Source organism: Poecilia reticulata, chromosome 3, assembly GCF_904066995.2.
Source record: "Poecilia reticulata chromosome 3, P_reticulata-male-v2, whole genome shotgun sequence".
NCBI lineage: Eukaryota > Metazoa > Chordata > Actinopteri > Cyprinodontiformes > Poeciliidae > Poecilia > Poecilia reticulata.
In genome coordinates, this window is record NC_088832.1 from 28,247,520 (window position 1) to 28,265,619 (window position 18,100).

At 42.6% G+C, this 18,100-nt stretch overlaps 1 long non-coding RNA gene across 2 annotated transcripts; it reads left to right on the forward strand.

Annotated features, from left to right (window-relative positions):
• The first annotated feature begins 729 nt into the window (after positions 1–729).
• LOC103462661 (uncharacterized) lies at positions 730–4,264 on the forward strand. 2 transcript variants are annotated; one of them, XR_533372.3, is made up of 3 exons: positions 730–2,059; positions 2,125–2,192; positions 3,281–4,264. It is a non-coding gene; the product is annotated as an uncharacterized LOC103462661 (long non-coding RNA). The 2 variants fall into 2 exon arrangements; XR_014086978.1 differs by having other exon boundaries at positions 730–2,192.
• Positions 4,265–18,100: the final 13,836 nt, after the last annotated feature.

Sequence of the window (18,100 nt, forward strand, 5' to 3'; positions counted from 1 at the left end):
TTAACACACACACTCACGCACACACACACCATCTCAGTAGCGCGCACACTCATATCCCTAACGCTACTGCCCCTTGATTGACAGCTCTTCGAATGAGTGTCTGAGTAGAGTCGGGCTCTGGCCCTCCAAGTAAGTGGGCCGTCAAATTACATCCTGGGGACCGGCTGGCCCTCCACTCCCCTGGCAGAGGAGATCTATTTATTTGTCTGTTTATTTGCTTGGTTTAAATATTTGGTGGGGGAAAATATTGAATTTTTGTCCCCCGGTCAAAGTCCCCCTCATATTTAGTTAATAAAGAGCAGAGGAGGTTGTTTGCCCAGAAAAGTGCAGGATAGGGGACTTTATTTAAGGGAGTCCTCGGAGAGAGCCGGTGACCTTCTTCCGAAGGAGGAGAGGTTTGTGTACACTGAGATGAGATTCTCCCTCCCTGCCTTCGCTAGCCTCTATTTTCCAGTCTAGATGTGTGCTTCCTCCCTTCTTCCTCCTTGCTTGCTGTCACTTTCTGTCCATCCTCGTCTCTGCACTTCTTTTTCTTGCTCATCTCTCGGCTGACTTTCCTCCCCATCTCTCTTGCCCACCTCTCTTTCTTTGCAGAGCCTTGCTGTATTTGACTGGAGCCTCTCTGTGGACTCCCCGGGCTGCATCCAGGTTAAACTCTTAATTGCTTCGGCAGTGGGTGGTTTAAGGCATCGGCTCACTGCAGCTCAGCCGGTCCCTGTGCACGGGGTTACAGGGGAGGAGAGGGGGGGGGGGGTAGCTCTGAGTTTGGCTGTGAGTGTTGAGCACAGGGAGGAAGCGCTGCAAGATGATAAAGATTTATTAATAGATGCTGGAGACGACCTCTGACTGCTGCTCTCCAGCACGCTAATGCTGTGTGTTGGAGATGAGAAATGATCTCTACATGCCCCATCTATCTATCTATCTGTCCATCTGTCTTTCTTTGTTCTCCATTCTTCATAATATACTTAAATTAACTGCTCATACAATGGCCTAATCCATACATCGGCCTCTGTTGTATGGATTAGGCCATACAACTATAGTCGTCATGCAACTATAGTGACGATTTCTGGATTATAGCAGTCAGAGGAGCACTTTTCTTCAACAACTGTACATTTATAATAAAATTTCAGCAAGATTTTACTAAAAAAAAACAACAACTTTCAATTAAAAAAAAACGTAAAAGAAAACAAAAACTTTTCTTGATGCACAGTCAACAGAAAGCTTGTAGAAAGAAGCTAGTCTGTTACAAATAGTGAAGAGGATAATGATCGAAGAACTTAAACTAGAATTATTTATTTATTTTCTGAAAGATTTCTGTGCACTTGTAAATACCAAACTCTGCTGTTTTCACTTCAACAGACCACGTGAGACAACAGTGCAGCAGTCGTAGTAAAGGCATACACATACAATATATTTCACTCACTTCTCACTACATTAGACACACTTTTTCAACCACTTGACAACAAAGTGAACAAAACAACCAATTGACAAGCAGAAATTGTGTGGATTTAGGTGAAGTATCAGAGAATAACAACTCAAACTATGATTTTTACAAACCGGTTATGTAAAAATCCAGTACTGGCAAGTTATGACAACTAAGAACAGGAAGCGGTGAGTAACTGGTTTAAAAATGATGAAAATGTTTTGCGTTGTTTCATGGGTCTTCATTTGTGAAGCAGATTTCTAAATCTGCTAGACACCAACATGGGCAGATCATAAATTGGCATAAACAGCATGAATCTAGTGAGTATTGTACAGTGAGTAATGTCTCTAATCATATTCATCCCTCTTATGACTGCAGTCCATCATCTGGTGGATACCATCAGCAGAATAATGCAGCATATTGCAACCCAAGTTATTTGGGGTAATCCAGATATTTTTAATAATTAAGGTTATGTCTCCCTTTGTCTCTTTTATCCTGCCTTCCACCATTCGTGAACTATGTATGAAATCTTGCAAGATGTAGCAGGATTTGAGTATTTAAAAGTGGGGGTGGAGCCCATTGTTTGGTCTGGGAGAGCATGTTGTGGACAGGGAAGTTCAGGCCTGGCTGCTGCAGGTGGGCTAAATTTATATTTTGCTTTTCATTTTTGATTATGATATTCTTACCGATATGCCTTTCAGTTTCTAGATGCCTCTAATCTTTGGAAAGATTGAGTTTGACGGGCTTACAAACAGGAAGAAAAGAACCGGTGAGTGTTTATTTTATTTCTTGGTGCATGCTAATGCTAACATTAGCATGCTCGTAACTATCGAGCAAATTTGTTCAACACTATTTGATGAAAGAGATGTTTTTATATTGTCTGATGGTGCAATATTAACATTCAAATATTCTAGAACATTAATGAAGATGAAGAGTACTCTATTTGAATTGTCATTGTATTGGGTTATGATAACCAGTGAAGGAAACATGCACGTGTATTCCTGGGCTGGTTACTGGTGAAGCAGAACTGGACTTTTACTGCTTGTTATAGTCAGGATCTTTATCAGCATATGGACTTTTTTTTCTAAATAAAGAATTTGATCATTAACTTATTGGAAATGTTTGTGGTTAATGTAAAACTAAACAAGTCGTCTAATGGTGAAAGCTTATCCTGTATATATTGTAAATCATTTTTCCAACTATAATATAAACCACCTTCTGCACTATTTTTTTGTCCGGTGTGTTAATAAGCTCTGATCCTCCCTGAGTCGTATCTTTAGGTTTTCTGATATATTGGCCCTTACTTTAAACAGTTATCATCTCATTTTAGCGTGATTGCAGCATCATAAATGCTACAATATCACAAGGATTTGATCTGCAATCATTGCAATCTGCAATACATAACAAAGAATTTGCGGTATTTCTTTTATCCTCTCAGAGTCACCAGCTCTCAATCTATCAGAGCACCTTTGGGAAGTGGCAGAGAAGATGATTCATAGTTCAAATCTGCTTTGTTGTCGCGCTCGTTCAGTCATGGTAGCCTGTGGGGCAGTTTTGGAGATTTCGCCCAGATACGTAGCCGGTGCTTAAAAACCACACCTGATTACTCCAGTCCATCCTGGTCGTCTTCACAAATATCTTCTATGTCTTTTTTTTTGGAGACAAAGGACTTGTTCTCATATACAGTACAATCTGTACTGCTTCTGTAAACCAAGTCCTCTGTGATATCCCTCAGTGACTTACACAGATGGGTTTTTTTTTTAAATTATTTTAAGAGTACATTTTAACTAGGTTGCTAACACTTTACACCAGGAAAACAAATCAGTTATACTGTCTTTTCTCCTCCCCCTCTTACAGATAAACTGTGCTGGTGTGTCCATCCGTCAGGTTCAGCTTGTCACATACAGCCTCAACACATCTCCACATTGATCCAGGCTGCAGTTTAGTTGAGGCCCCTGCTACTTCTAATGCTGTTCTGCCACCAAAATAAAACCCGGCGACATGCCTGCTCAGCTAATCAATGGGATCAATAGTGCATTGCATCCTCTTATAAATATGTTGACACCCGTCAGGTCCTGTAAGTCAACTGTGAATTACATTTTTGTGCTGCCATGACAGTTAATAGAGTCAGTATACTGCTCGGTGTGTGACAAAATCCGGCAGTCGTGGCTCATTTGAGTTAATGCCCCCCCATCTCAGTGCTCCACCCCTGCTATTGATTACTGTTTAAAAGGCTATGGGTAGTCAATACGACCCCTCATCACCATCTGTCTCTATTTACTAATAAATAAAGTGGAGTGCATTGACTGCTTTGGCCTTGCCTGTAAAAGCATGCATGCTAATAAGCGTCAGGCCCCTGTAGACACAGGAGCAAGAAGGTGTGGACTTTCTTCCCCCTCACAATCTCTGCCTGGTGCTTTGCACGAGGCACAGAACTCCAATCATTGTAATTGCCTGCCGGTCTTCCTGGTGTTCAATATCCCTCATCAAACGAAATGCGTCTTCGCTCCGCCTGCATGGATTTTTTTTTCTCCACTCGTGTCCTCGCTGTTGTGTTGTTGTTTTTTCCTCTCAAGTAGTGTGCAGGTCAGCTTTTAGGGTCCTGTCTAGTCATTTGTCAAGACGTGGGCCATAAGCTTTGCCTCAACACACTCTGCTTTACTGATCAATTACTGTTCATACAGAGGGGCTCATTTTAAAAAGCACCCATAAAGCAAGTTTCATAAATGACACAATCTTTTTCCATCCAGGTTTTCGATCTGACTTTTTGCTGTATATGTTAGGGAATAAATTAGTCTTTGTTTTAATAAAGATGCTGTAGAGTTGTTATGTTATGTTAAACTGCATGTTTCTTTGCTTTGCTGAACGGCAAATCCTTTTTTTCTTTCCAATGAATGATTTTTTTCACAGAAAGTCATCAGATTTTCAAGATTAAGGTTTTTAAAGAATTAGTCCAAAATAATTACACGTCATTTAAGGATCTTAAGAAGAAAACTGGTCCTATTGATGAATGTAGTTATGTTTTATTCACATTAAAATGTTTACTTTAAAGAAACAATCAATAAAACAAATGTATCTATAAATTCCATTCGATTTAAGACTTCTTGCTAAAGTTGTTTTGACATTTTAAACACATAATTATTCTATTGTATACGAGTTAAGACCTAAAGTTTAACATTTATTAATATTCAATCAATTAATTATTACAGATTCTTAATTTCTAAGTTATAAACAATGGCCCATTCATATTAGGACTTTGATATATGATGATGCGCATTTACCATTTTTGGAAATGACAGTTGTCAAGGTCACTCAAACGCTAATATTTTAAAGCGTAATAAAGTTATTCTGTGGAGTAACATGGATTTTGTGACTTCATCTATAATTTAAAACATGTACCTTCAAGGGACAGGAGGGAAAAGCAGTTGAAGTAAAAAGAGCAAAGTTGTTTCTCGGTGTGTCCACTGCAATGGGTGAAGGAGCAAAAAAAAACAACAAAAAAAATGCCGATATTCACAAAGCAGATGCACACAAACACATTCCTGCGTACAGACAGAGCATCCATTTGGTCTGACACTGATTTCCTGAGTGAAGGCGCGCTGCTGATGTGAGGAGGCTCTCCAAGCTCAGCATAACACAGTACTGCTGTGTCAACTGTGACCCGAGCGACCCTGCAGGAGCTGGAGAATGGGCTCTGGGGTCGCTCTGTGGCTCAGGTGAAATGAGGGGTCAGGGGTCAGCTGTCCAGTGTGTCAGGCTTGCTGATCAGGAAGTGTAGCCTCTCACTTCAGGGAGTACAAAGGGAGTGTCATGTTTTGGATACATACTCGCACTCTGACATAAATCTTCCACGCTTACATGCAGCAGAGCTCCCTGCTAGCACACTGCCACAAGAAAGTGATGCAAATTATAATGCGGGAGGTGCGATCATTATTTTTAATGTGCAACTCTGAATATCTTGTGGAGTTTAATTCAATTTACAGACTTCTTGAACATATTTAGAACTCGACCTTATTTCTTCCTGGGTTTGTAGCAACATTACACACAGTTAAACAGAGCAAGGGCTCATGTTTGTTTGTCCCTACCCCGGCTCTCCGTCTGCACCTCTCTCCCATTGTAGACACATCCAAACGGACCCCCTACCTCTGCCGTGCTGAGGCAGCCCTTCCTTCCATCCTCGATCCTGAGTCTCAGGTTAGAGAACTCACTGTTGTTCTGAGCCACCCCAACATCCTGGTACCGCTATGAAGGGAAAACACTGGCGCTTCAGTAGGGTTTCCTTCCCCTTGGCTTTTTCTAAAGCAGCCTCTGCTGGCTGTCCGGATCAAACCGGCCCACAGTGTGGTGCCGAGTCCTCTCTGCAAACAAGAGGAGGCCCTCTGCATTAAAGACTCGCAGCAGGAGAGCCCGTCCTAGAAGTTTAACTTTTCAACAGCCTTGGAGAGGTAGTATTACAAGGACGGATTATTGTACGAGTTTCCTCCCGAGTTTGTACTTGCAAATGATTCAAGTTCTTTAAGTTCTTTTTTTTTATGAGTCAATATGCTGTGTATTTAATCAACCTGCTTTTTGCATACCAACAGACACAGAAACGCTGCCTATAGCAAAAATACTGACACACATGAGATGTTTAAACATCTGAAAAGTGCGGCACGTTTCCTTATTTCTCTGACTACTGACTCAGGAGGACGGCTCATTTCATGGCTATACCAAGACTTGTTGACTCCTGAAGGCTTTGTACATCAGGAGGCCGACATCGTTGCCAACGCTGCTTTTTAAAATTGTTAAAGCAAAGTCAAATTGGGTGCAAAGCATCTGTGGACAAATATTTTCAGGTATTGCTGACAATTCTTGTTTCAATCCAAGTTTGAACTAAGACGAGGTCAACAAAAGTGATCATGTCCCATAGTTTCACATCATTTATTTGGCTGCTGTGACACAGATTCTTCCACCTGAGCTCTGGATCTCTCCAGCTCCTCCAGAGTTACCATGTCCCTGTCTGTTGGCTGCTTCTCTGATTAGTGCTCTCATTTCTGTACCTATCATCACAGGCGGATGGCCAGGTTTGCAGTTATGCCAAACTCTATTAGGATGACGGATGGAACATCTGTGGATATTGTTTTAATCACCAAACCTGCTTTCAACACACACAACAATCTACAATTATTTACGCTTCACCTTTGTCCTCGTGATGAGGTTCGTTCACACATATTCTCCGACAAAGTTCTGAGGTCTTCACAGAATCGCGTTTACACACACAGGTGGGAGACAATGAGCTTAAGATTAGTTCAAGTTCAAGTGAACTGAACTTGAACCTGCTTGTATCATAGGGGGCAGAATACATACATCCTACATTACATTTGTCCTTCTCTGTTCACTTTGCAGTTATGTGCTACTGTGCACAACACAAAGGTTGATCCTGAACATAAATTCCAGGTAAAATACCTTGAAGCTTGTTGCAAAATGTAGAAAAGTAACTTTGAAAGGCACTATGTTCCTGTTTAAACATTTTAAAGTTCATTTAATGTATTTTTTTTCATCCCAAATTTTGAATAGTAGTGCATCTGTTGGTTATGCCAAAACCAGGTAATATTCTCAAATTAAAATTTTTCCTTTATCATCTTGCTGTTTAAATAAAAAACAGGAGATAGCCCCTCTTCTCTCTCCATCTCTCGCTTTGCTCCCCCCCACCTGCCTGCCTCCCTCTCCTCCTCTTGCCTTCTTCTTCTGCTCACTCTGTCCAGGGAGTCATTATTGCTTTGGTAAATATTTCATAGACCTCAATACCTTTGCACACAGCCACCTGCCAGCAGCATCCCTTCTCGTGGAAAGAGAGATCAAAATGAAAGAGAGCAAAGTGGAGACTGTGGAGGAAGGAAGAAGGAGTCTGTGTTTGTTAGATTTTTTTACTTTTTGCTGCCTTGTGTGCATTAGCATTTACAGTGAGGATGTCAGCTTTTTAATCGAGGCTTCTCAATGGACCATGTCCCTCCACGTGTTCTGGAGAACTTCAGGGTGTCGTCACGTTTATGCAAAACAACGTTCCGTTTTCTTTGGTCCTATTTTTCACTTTACCATGTTTTTTTTTTTTTTCTCAGTTTGTTTTCAGAGATGGCAGTGATGGGAGTGAGGGCGAGTCAGTCCTCGCTCAAGACGAGACACATAAAGAATACTAAGCCTCTCCTTCTTCTAACCTTGAGGAGCCCTGTAAGTGGCTCCCTCTCTCCCTCCCTTTATTTTCCCCTTTCGCTTCTACAGCCCCACCTGTTTTTGACCGCGTTAGAGAGGGGTCTTGCATCACCTGCAGTGGCCCCTCTCTTTCTTCACCTGCCCTGCATCTCTCCCCTCCATTCTTGCCTTGAAGAGAACTCAAAAAGAGCTGCGATTCAGAGATGAAATATTCAGCCTGGATGTAACCGCTTTAAGTTGTTTCAGAGTGGATAGCGTGTTGCCACAGAGCTTTGACTTCATAAATAAATGGTCAACAGCAGCTTCTTGGACGGCACTGCTTCCTGTATATATATGTGGCCAAGATGTTCGTGTGCCTGGGGCTAGGCCCTTCCAGTGAGTTCCAGGCCTTAAATATGGATAAGCTTTAGCCGCCCCTGGACAAACTCCTGTGTAGTCGGAATAAAATTGAAGCTTAGCTGTAGATTCTGACCTAGGAGAGAAAAGAGGAAAATCTTTGGAAAAGCAAGGCTGTTAGTGGTAGTACAATGAGAAAAATTTGTTTAGATGTGGTTCAAACTTCACGGATGTTTGTATATTCAGCCAGCCGGCCAGCATGAGACCTTTCAGACTGAAGCACTGCCTTACTATATTGCTAGCTGCCCATCTACGCTCACCAGCTGCTTTATTAGGTAGATGTCAGAAGCGATTGGCATGATGAACATCATAGCTGCTGTACATCCATGATGCAGAACTCCCCAAGATGCCCTGTTGGGCTGAGATGTTGTGATTGTGGAGACAACTGGAGCCCAATGAACTTTCATGTTCAATAATCTAGTTTGAAATTGTTTGAAAGCTTGCTGGATGTAGTCCTCAGTCGTTCTTAACACTCAAACCAGCCTGTCACAAACAACCAGGCCAAGTTCAAAGTCTCTCTAATCCCTTTTCTTCCCCGTTCTAATGCTTGGCTCGAACGTCCCCAACCAAGTTGTCTTCACCACCTCTAGGTACTTAAATGCAGTAAGACACTGCTACGTGATTGGTTGATTTGCTGTTTGTGTTAAACAATTTAGCAGCTGCATCTAATAAAGTAGCCGCTGAGTGTAGCTACACTCTAATCCTTTCTAAACTGGCCCCCCTCCTATTTTCCACCGGAGGTCCAAAGCAGCTCCTGTTTCTGTTGAGGGAAAAGCTTGATGCTTGGTTTCCTTTGAGCCTTTCTGTGTAAACTCATGTTCACGCTTTTGCCTCACAGTCCTGGACGTTTTAACCAGGAAATGAAATGAGTCTGTAACAAATGTTTTGGCTTCTGTTGAACTCTTTAGTGAACGGGAGCTTGCCAAACGTCCTGTTCCCAGTAACCTCCTGGGACGGCAAATTCTCAAACTTCAATATGTGGGGGAAGGTTGCAATAGTTTCTCTCTTCTTTATTGAAAATGCTTTAAAAGAAATGTTTTACAGAATTGCTCGGGTATTAGGATAAGGAGGATTGAAATGAAGGATTTCTTTTGTGAAGTCCATTTGTATTTCATTTCTGCAGATGGAGATACAGTCTTGGTTTAGCCAGGCCGCTTAAGGCATGAGCATTAATCTGTGGGTGAAAAGGCGTCTTTAAACGTGATAAAGACGCCCTTGAATACAGGTTTGGCCTCTATTGCTGCAAGTTGAGCTCAGGTCACGAACAATTTGTGACTCATTGATTTTGTGTGCGCTGCCATTTGTGTGTGTTACTGTGAGGATACGTGGCATGTTAAACCCTATGAACTCGTAGGCATAAATCAGCAATGGGAAGCAGCGTGACACAGGCTGTGGGGCCTTGCCGGTTCAGACTGGAGCTATTACGGGTCTGGTTTCAGGTGGAGGACATCAGCTGCACTGATCTATACTTCCCTGCAGGGCTTTGGAGATTATTGCTGTAAAGGAAGAAGAACTACAGAAGAAAACCTATTCAGGTCACCTAAATAGTAAAAAGTTTTTCTTCCCAATGCCTGTACGACACATGCTAGCTCCCGTGTAGCCTTTGCAGCGATAGCTTCGACAGTAGCGTACATGAATCATGAGCTGCATTCATGGATAGCTGTGTGCACACTCAGACAACATTGTTTGCTATTCTGTCTGTTTGTTGCAGATAGAGCCTGGGTCTTGTTAGCTGTCAGACCAGGAATCCACAAAGCGTTTCTCTCACTTATTGATGGGGATCCACTAAATTACAGGCTCAAACAAGAGAGGCGGCTGCAGAAAACAAGCCATGCAAAAGTTTCCTCGGAGCCCCTCATGTTTCAGCATTGTGAGCATGTACACAAAGAAAAAAAGGGAGTGAACGTCAGGAGGATTCCAGATGCGTTTTCCTTTATTTCACTTTCTCTTTTCTTTCGGCTGCCATTCTTTGGTCAGGCCCTGTCTGGTCTTGCTATTATCCTGGGGTGTTATCAGTGTGTAGCTGCTTCTTCAGATCGCTGCTGCGATAAGGGCTAAATAAATGGAATGCTTGGCTAGTGGACATAGGTCAAACCTTGTTTCGTCCCTGTTTTTTCGTGTGTTGCTGTGTATGTCTGCAGGGGAAGTGGAGGCTGCAGCACGAACAGGCTGTGCAGTCTAATGAACTTATTGATTTCAATTTCAGGTCTGTTCTCTCGCTGCCTGACGTTCCTGAAGCTTTCATCCATAGCTGGACATGAATTAGTAACTGTGTCTCTTGATCGGAGCGTTTCTTTTTTTTCTTTTTGGGCCTGCCTGTCTCGTCTTTTTGGGATGGGTTGCCATCTTGAAAGTTTGTGTTTTTTGTGTTAAAAAAAACTCAGGCGGTTAAAAAGGTTCTGCCTCTGTGTGAGTGTTTTCTGTGTGGCTTACACCTGTTTCTGACTGAGATGGAGCTAGCAAAATGACAAGCTGTGTATGTGAGTATATGAATGCTATCAGTTATTAGAGGTCTTTGGAGATGCTGAGTGATCTTTCCCCAAGGGGTTCAGGGAGCAGCTGACAACTGTTTGGAGATGTCCAAGTCTGCATGTGTGTGTGTGTGTGGGTGTGGGTGTGGGTGTGTGTGTGTATGTGCATCTTATACTAATCTGTATCTTGTGTCGCTTCAAATCTATGCATATATCTAAAAAAGGGGTGAGCATAGCACATTCCCAAAAGAAGTCCAGTTCATGGAAAACGAGAAGCCGCTGGTGTTTGGGACAGGAAGCCTTTCTAGGCCTGGCCCTAACGAGCACTGTGGGAGCCTCTAATGTGGACAGAGTACATCTGATATCCCTGATGATGTCCAAAACTTAAACAGTTAGAAGGTCCGGTTGCCATATGTAGATGTGCAGCAGCCCCTTGTTTTGAATCTGATACTCTGGGAATCACAGTGACGGGGGTGTGAGCTCTGGTCAGTTTTCCAGAGTTTCCACTGAGAGTCCCTTCAACAACCAATGACTGCAGAAAACCCAGAGAGAGAGAGACAGATAGATGTAAAGTGTGAAAGAGAATTGATGCTGAGTAGCACAGGTTTTAATAGGGCTGTCAGAGTCGTATTGTTTATGTCGTGTTCCAGATTAATCCATTCTTCCTTTATGAGCCTCTGCAGCCACTGTAAATTGCAAGCACGAGGCCGGTCGACTGCTGAGTTACGCCTCGAGGATCAGTGCCACACATGGGCGGAAAATAAATCATTTCCCCTGGATTTAACGCTGGGCAATACCTGGGCCCTTTGTAAATAAAGCCATAGATGTTTTTACACCCACCCGCCCCCTGTTTTTTCTCTCTCCTGCCTCCAGGGCTCTTATTGAATCTCAAAAGGAGTAGGAGACATGAGAGAATAAGAGAAAGCAGAGCTGAAGTGAAAGCAGGCGGAAAAGATGGAAGGAGATTCCAAGCAGCGAAGGATGAAGAGACACGAACGAAGATAGCTTCACCTAACAGACAAACGGAGAAAGAGAGAGAGAGAGAGAATGTAGATTGTGGCTGGGGGTGATGTATGATTGGAGCACAGATTCCGCGAGTTCTCAGGGTGTGCAGGAGATCTGTCAGACTGTCTAAACACAGGCCCGGCTGTGATCCACTGTTCTTTGGCAGTGTGCACAGCTTCACCAGCAAAACCAGCAGGGTGACCAGCCTCTTTTCCAGTGCTGGCCATTGCCCATGCTGCTTTCCCACTTACATCCTCCTTCCGTCTTCCCAGCCTGTGTTGCCCAGGCAGAGCAGTGGCCGAGTCTGGAGAGGCAGAAAAACAGAGAGACAGCAGGAAACAGAGGAGGACAGAAAAGAAAGGCAGGAACCAGTTGTTCATCCTGACTTTTGCAGTCTGTCACTCCTAGACAACCAATGGCTGTGTCTGAAGTACTCTGTCAGGGCTTCATGAGAAATATATGGTGGGCTATGTGAAAATGTCTCTTCTGTAGTGTGTATCAGGCCTGTCTTTCTGCTTTTCTTTGCCTTTTTAAAATCCCCTCCCTTCCCTTTGTCAAACTCTCTTTATTTCTACTTTTGCTTTCAAGAGCTCAAAGTTTGCTTTGCTTTCCTGTGACAAAGTATTCCCCAGTTGTTAAATGTTAATCAATGGCATGCAGTCGGATGACACCAGAGGCTTCAGCTTTCCGTAGAAGAGAGAAATTCAGCTGGAGCTCACCATGGATGTTCATGGTCCACAATGAGATCAGAGGTTCTCTGCCTCCCAATTTAACACTGTCTTTGTTCTCTTTGTAGAGTCCAAAGCCAATAATTACATAAATACAGCCATGGAACAAAGCATATCCTAATTCATTCTTAGCACAAGCATTTAACCTATCCATTATTCATATCTCCAACAATGCCAGGGGGCAGAAATCAGTGCTCCCCTCACCCATATATCTGCCCAGCTACAGAGGGAGTGATGCATTATTCAGGCCATGCCAGGCTAAAGACCGCTGTGTCTTGCTTGCGTCTGCTGGAAGCAACAATCATCTCACTTGGAGGCTGTTTGTAATTCTGCCCTCTTCTCTCTTCCACCCCATGTTGCATCATGACCAGTTTTCCTCTGTCCATGTCTATCGTCTGATGCTCTCCCAAGTGGACCTCATCTTCTTTATTTTGTCAGTGAACATACATAGTCGAAGGTTGTTTTAAGAGGGGATGTTTTGTTTATAAGGAGGGCTCCGTATTACCTGTCTACCACTGTGGAGTTCCTCCACTTTCTCATACAGATGATCTTTGCACAAAAGTGCTCTCTCTATCCATGTCCAATAAGCATGTCCCCATTGGAAATGTGTAATTTCTTTCACTGTGTGATGGTAGATCCTGGGACAGCAAACAATGTCTAGCTTGTTTCCTTGGACATCTGGTCAGTTTTGTCTCGTCTGAATTTGCAAACTCTGCTCCACCTAAAACCATAGACCTCATAATGCAGAAACGACTGATCAGGACTGCTCTGCTGTACGGTTGAATCCCCCAACTTCCACTTTCCAGCCAAAGGTGAAACAAAATCCTACAACACGTAAAAATTGTAACAAGACATGAAAAATACTTTTTTGGTATGAAAAAGTGAAAACTGTTCTAGGAACTTTCAGCCCAATCGCAGCTAGAAGGAATACGTGAAGCAAAACGTCTGTTTCTTTTGACGAACTGCGTGGTGAAAGCCTTTGACTTTCATGATTCAAAATGGTTGTTTTTGTTTGAAAAATCTTGTTTTAAAATTACTTATCCCATTTGAAAAACTATGGAAAACCAAATGAAGATGTATTCATGTTTCATAGTCATCCGGTTATGCTGAACCTTTTGTCCAAACTCAGTTGATCACTGCAAAATGTAGTATCGTAGATATAGCAGCACATTTACACTTTATTTTAGATTTAAATATAAGGATATTAAATACTAAAAACATCAGATATTTTACTCACATGGATAAGCAGTACATGCACGCTCCAGTTGGCTCTATCAACATTAGGACCTAAAATAAACTTGACAGTGTTTAGGTCACTGCACAAACCCATTAAAAACCTAAATAAAAGAAAATTTCTCTCTCTCCGAGTAAGGGTACCTGGTTGGCCTCATTTCTTATTTAAAATCAGCTTCATAATTTGATCTCTGTAAAACTTAAGTTGCTTCAGGTGTTCGGCAGGAGGAATGATAGCCTCAGGGCTCGAAGCTACCGTGAGGCCCCGCAGAGATTTCCCATCATCCCTGCAGTCTGGCAGCAGCTTTTCAAACAGCGCCCCTTCTGAAGTTGCCCTTGGTTCTACATGTGTAGCAGTAATTATGGATGAGGGGGACTAAGATCTGTACAAAACCATCAAACATTTTACAGCTTGCTGCTATTGTAATAAAGATCAATAGACACAGTATCAGTCCTGGTTTTGAAGGAGAGGTGGTGCCGAACATTTTCCCTCTTATAATTCCTCTCTTTCTTTTTTCCTCTCTCCATTTCTGACTCATGTCCCCTCCCGTTCCTACATCCTTTCTCGTTACTCTCTCTCCTCATGAGGAGACGGTGTTGCACATCCGTTTTAATTGCTGAGGTTCTGTGATGTGAGTTGCTAATAGACGCCGGTCCTGCAAAAGAGCAATAGATGGAGACAAAGAGTGAAGAGCGAAACATCTTCAGGCAGAGCAAGATGGTTGTACAGCAAAGGGCTAAGGCCAGACTTCAAACCTGGCATACAGTATGTTGTCTGGATATTATATGTGTGTGTGTGTGCGTGTGTGTGTGTATATACTTCTTAGAAAAGTCTTAGATGCATGTGAACATGACGCATCAAAGCAAAGGCAAATAAATTGTGCCTGTGTGATAAAAGTCCTACTCATTCGTGTGTGTATGAATGATGGATAGTGCTTGAAACGCTCGTCAGCCCAGAGACAACCCCATGGCCTTGTGAACACTCACACTTTTCCCCTCATACTTTCCAAAACCTAGGAGTGATGGGGCTGTTAGTCTCCATCTTAGTTTGCCCACCTCTTGATTTACCATTGCATCACTGGCTGTCGGGAAGCTGCTGTGGGCCAGAGAGGTGAGGCGCTGCTTTGTTCTGAGGTGAGCCTGGCACTCTGTTTATCTCCTCTTGTCAGAGAAAATGTTGTTTGATCTGTAGCTCTTCCATGTCTCTAGTTTCAGGTTGAATGACCTCAAACCAGCATAGGAATCTGCTTCAAAAGATCATGTTTTGAAAAAAACACCATAGTTTGCCTAACTACTTTGTTTCTGTAGATATGTATGTTCATAAATAGGTTGATAAATCAGTCTTCCTTCATATGCAAAGAGATGAATCGGTACTTTGTGGGTGGGCAGCATCTGACCGAGGTCTTGATGCTAAACCAGTGAAATCAGAAGTAATGTGTGTACAGTGGATCTCCAGTATTTGTGCTGGTCAGAGACCACAGCTGCCTGAGAGTAGCTCAAACCTTCAAATACTTCAAATGCCTCTAGAAATGCTTGCAACTGCCTATTGTAATGATTCAAACACCAAATATACCTTATTGTTGGTGGGATAAAGTGGTTGTTTCCTGCAGGTCACATGTGACCTGCATTTCTGGTTTTCAGTAGTCAGGCTGCTGTAAACCAGAAATGTTCCTCTGCTGCGTAGAGCCAAGATTAAACCTGGTCCTTCTGAAGCAAGAGAGGGAGGTGTGACCAACATTTTCAAAAATGTTTTAGATGGTAAATGGACAGTTTTTACTGAAAGTATGTAACTTTTAGTAAAAACATTAATAGCTTTATCCCTCTTACCATCAGCTATAACCTGCTTCTTTGTTCCAGCTAAGAACAATGTCACACTTCACTGCGCAAGTTTTCAGGGTCATGTGCAGTTTTATTTTTCTGCTACTAATATTACTTTGCATGTTAGGCAAAAAGTTCAGTTCTGATCTCATCTGGCCAGTGTACCTTACCTCACAGGTATGCTGTCACGTATCAGTGAGTGATCAGTGTGAGTTTAGGCTCTTGTCAAAGCTGAATGAAAATGGAAACGATCCAGGGAGACTTCTTACACTTTCTCACCAAAAGGAAAGCGAGGCATTCCGCTCTGATCACAACACAACATCGCAGGGCCTCTGTGTTCGCGACGGCATCGTGATGCTTCTCAGCTGTGATCGGCTATCTAGCAGCGAAAGCCTAACTGATGAGACTTTATCTGTTTTATGGGGCAGTTACATTCACTGCCTTGTCAGTAAGTGATTAATGGATTCAAAATGACATGATGGCTGGGATATCAAACTGTGTACTGTAGAGAGAGTATAGATTTTCTGCTGAGCTCCAGTGTGTCTGTTTGTGTTGATAAAGACTAAAACATAATCTGCCTCTCATTATATGGATATTTCATTTCCTTGAAGGGAACTATGTATGATTGAGGTTCTCATTCAAATAATCCTCAGCAGTTGTCCTTGGTGAGCATATTGTGAGCACTGCAGAGAACAAATGAAATACACACACAAATGTGTGTTAGAAAAAAAATACCACTTGGGTGAATATAAGCCCTGTTTGTGGCAATCAATGAAGTTTGGCATTTAAGTGTTAACTTTAAAAGGCACCCATAATCTCTCGGCATTGTTTTTTAATGGCCACATCAACGTCTTCAAGGATAATCATTTTATCTGATCAGCAAGGATTTCTAACGCTCTTATCAGCCGTGCACTTGCTGCTGTTTTTTAATCCTTCCATTCTGTTTCATTTTTCAAATTGATTCTGCAACACAGAGGCTTTCTTCAAGAGATAATACAACTCACGAGAGCAGGTCATGATCCGTAAATAAGGGAATTTCACTCCAGCTGGCCGCATCGTATCTGCCATCCTTCCGAAGACTTTCCAAGGAGCAGGACAATTCAGACTGACTTTTTGAGGCTCCCTCCCTGAATGCGTTTCCGGGGATGTCATACATCTTCCACAGGAAATAACGGTGTGAACTAAAAGCCGATGGTACTCTCTATGTTTTACCTAAACGTTTGAAACAAATCTTGTGTGTTGGGATGAAAATGGTCTCCCCTTCGTTCCCTATGTCTTTACATAATTTCAGAATGCGAGCATAGCTGGAACGTGAGCAACACTTATTATCCAACAGCATGACCCGGGAGGACACAGAATTATAGATAAATAAAAAACAGGAAGTTTTCTTGCATGTGTACCGTGTTGGAGTCTGATAACGGCTTATCCATTGAAGGCCTCGGTTCACCTCGCTAAAGTACGCCGCCCGTTCCGCTCACGGGCCCCTGAGAGGAAAGCTGTTAAATCCAAAGCACTCCCTGAGCAGAAATCTTGGGGTTGATGTGGCTGTGTAACGCATGGTGAAGACAAACCCGGGCCTGTTTAGTCTTGTGGGGAAAACATGGTAAACACCACAGAATGGAAGCAGATGAGGATTTTCTTTTAGCTCAAATGACCTTGTTTTTACACTGCTGGTTTCGATACACAATATAATAGACTTCTGTAATGACCAAGTTTTACACTGACCAGAATCATTTTAGTCTGGTGAAACACGTTTCTATACACACTGTTTTATGTTTGCCACAACGTACAATGACTGAAATGCAGCCTGATCTCCTTGTAAACTTGAGCGCAAGAATGTTGATTGTTAGTTTGCAAGAAATATGACTGATATATTGAGGATTAATGCTATTTTATCCAATTAAAGATGACTTTTTATGTTGTTTGCAAATGTACCCTTAGTCATATTAGAAAATTGTTTGACTAACATGCAAAGCAGTATGTTTAGAGACAAAGCCCTTAACATTGGGGTTTACCTTCCTGCAGGGAAACCACATTAAACATGCACTCGGAGCCAATTAAATAGTTTAGAACAAAAGCATATTTTTTATGTAATAAGCTTCAATCACAGTCCAGGCCAAATAAATATAGTTCTTGCAGTACTAGAAAACTGATGTTCACATGGTATCAATACAGGCTGGCAGAGACATTTGCTGCAGTTAAAGTTAAAGATTTGCAAGCTTTTTATGTTTCTTTTGGAATAATGACATTTTCCTCGGGGCTGCACAGTGGCGCAGTTGGTAGAGCTGTTGCCTTGCAGCAAGAAGGTTCTGGGTTCGATTCCCGGCCCCGGTCTTTCTGCATGGAGTTTGCATGTTCTCCCTGTGTATGCGTGGGTTTTCTCCGGGTACTCCGGTTTCCTCCCACAGTCCAAAAACATGACTGTCAGGTTAATTGGCCTCTCCAAATTGTCCCTAGGTGTGAGTGTGTGTGTGCATGGTTGTGTGTCCTGTGTGTCTCTGTGTTGCCCTGCGACAGACTGGCGACCTGTCCAGGGTGTACCCCGCCTCTCGCCCGAAACGTTGGCTGGAGATGGACACCAGCACCCCTCCCGACCCCACTGAGGGAAAAAGGGTGCAAGAAAATGGATGGATGGATGGATGGACATTTTCCTCTCAAATGTCTTTCTGCCCATGTCTGGTACAGGACACATTTCACTGTGGGTAATAACAGCTAGCATCTTCAGAAGGGTTAGCTTTTTTTTCTGGGGTTGATTAGAACATTTCAGACTGAAATGTGTTAATCTCTTGGACACAGAAAACATCTCCTTCCTGAGCTGTATGATGATTGGATGTTGC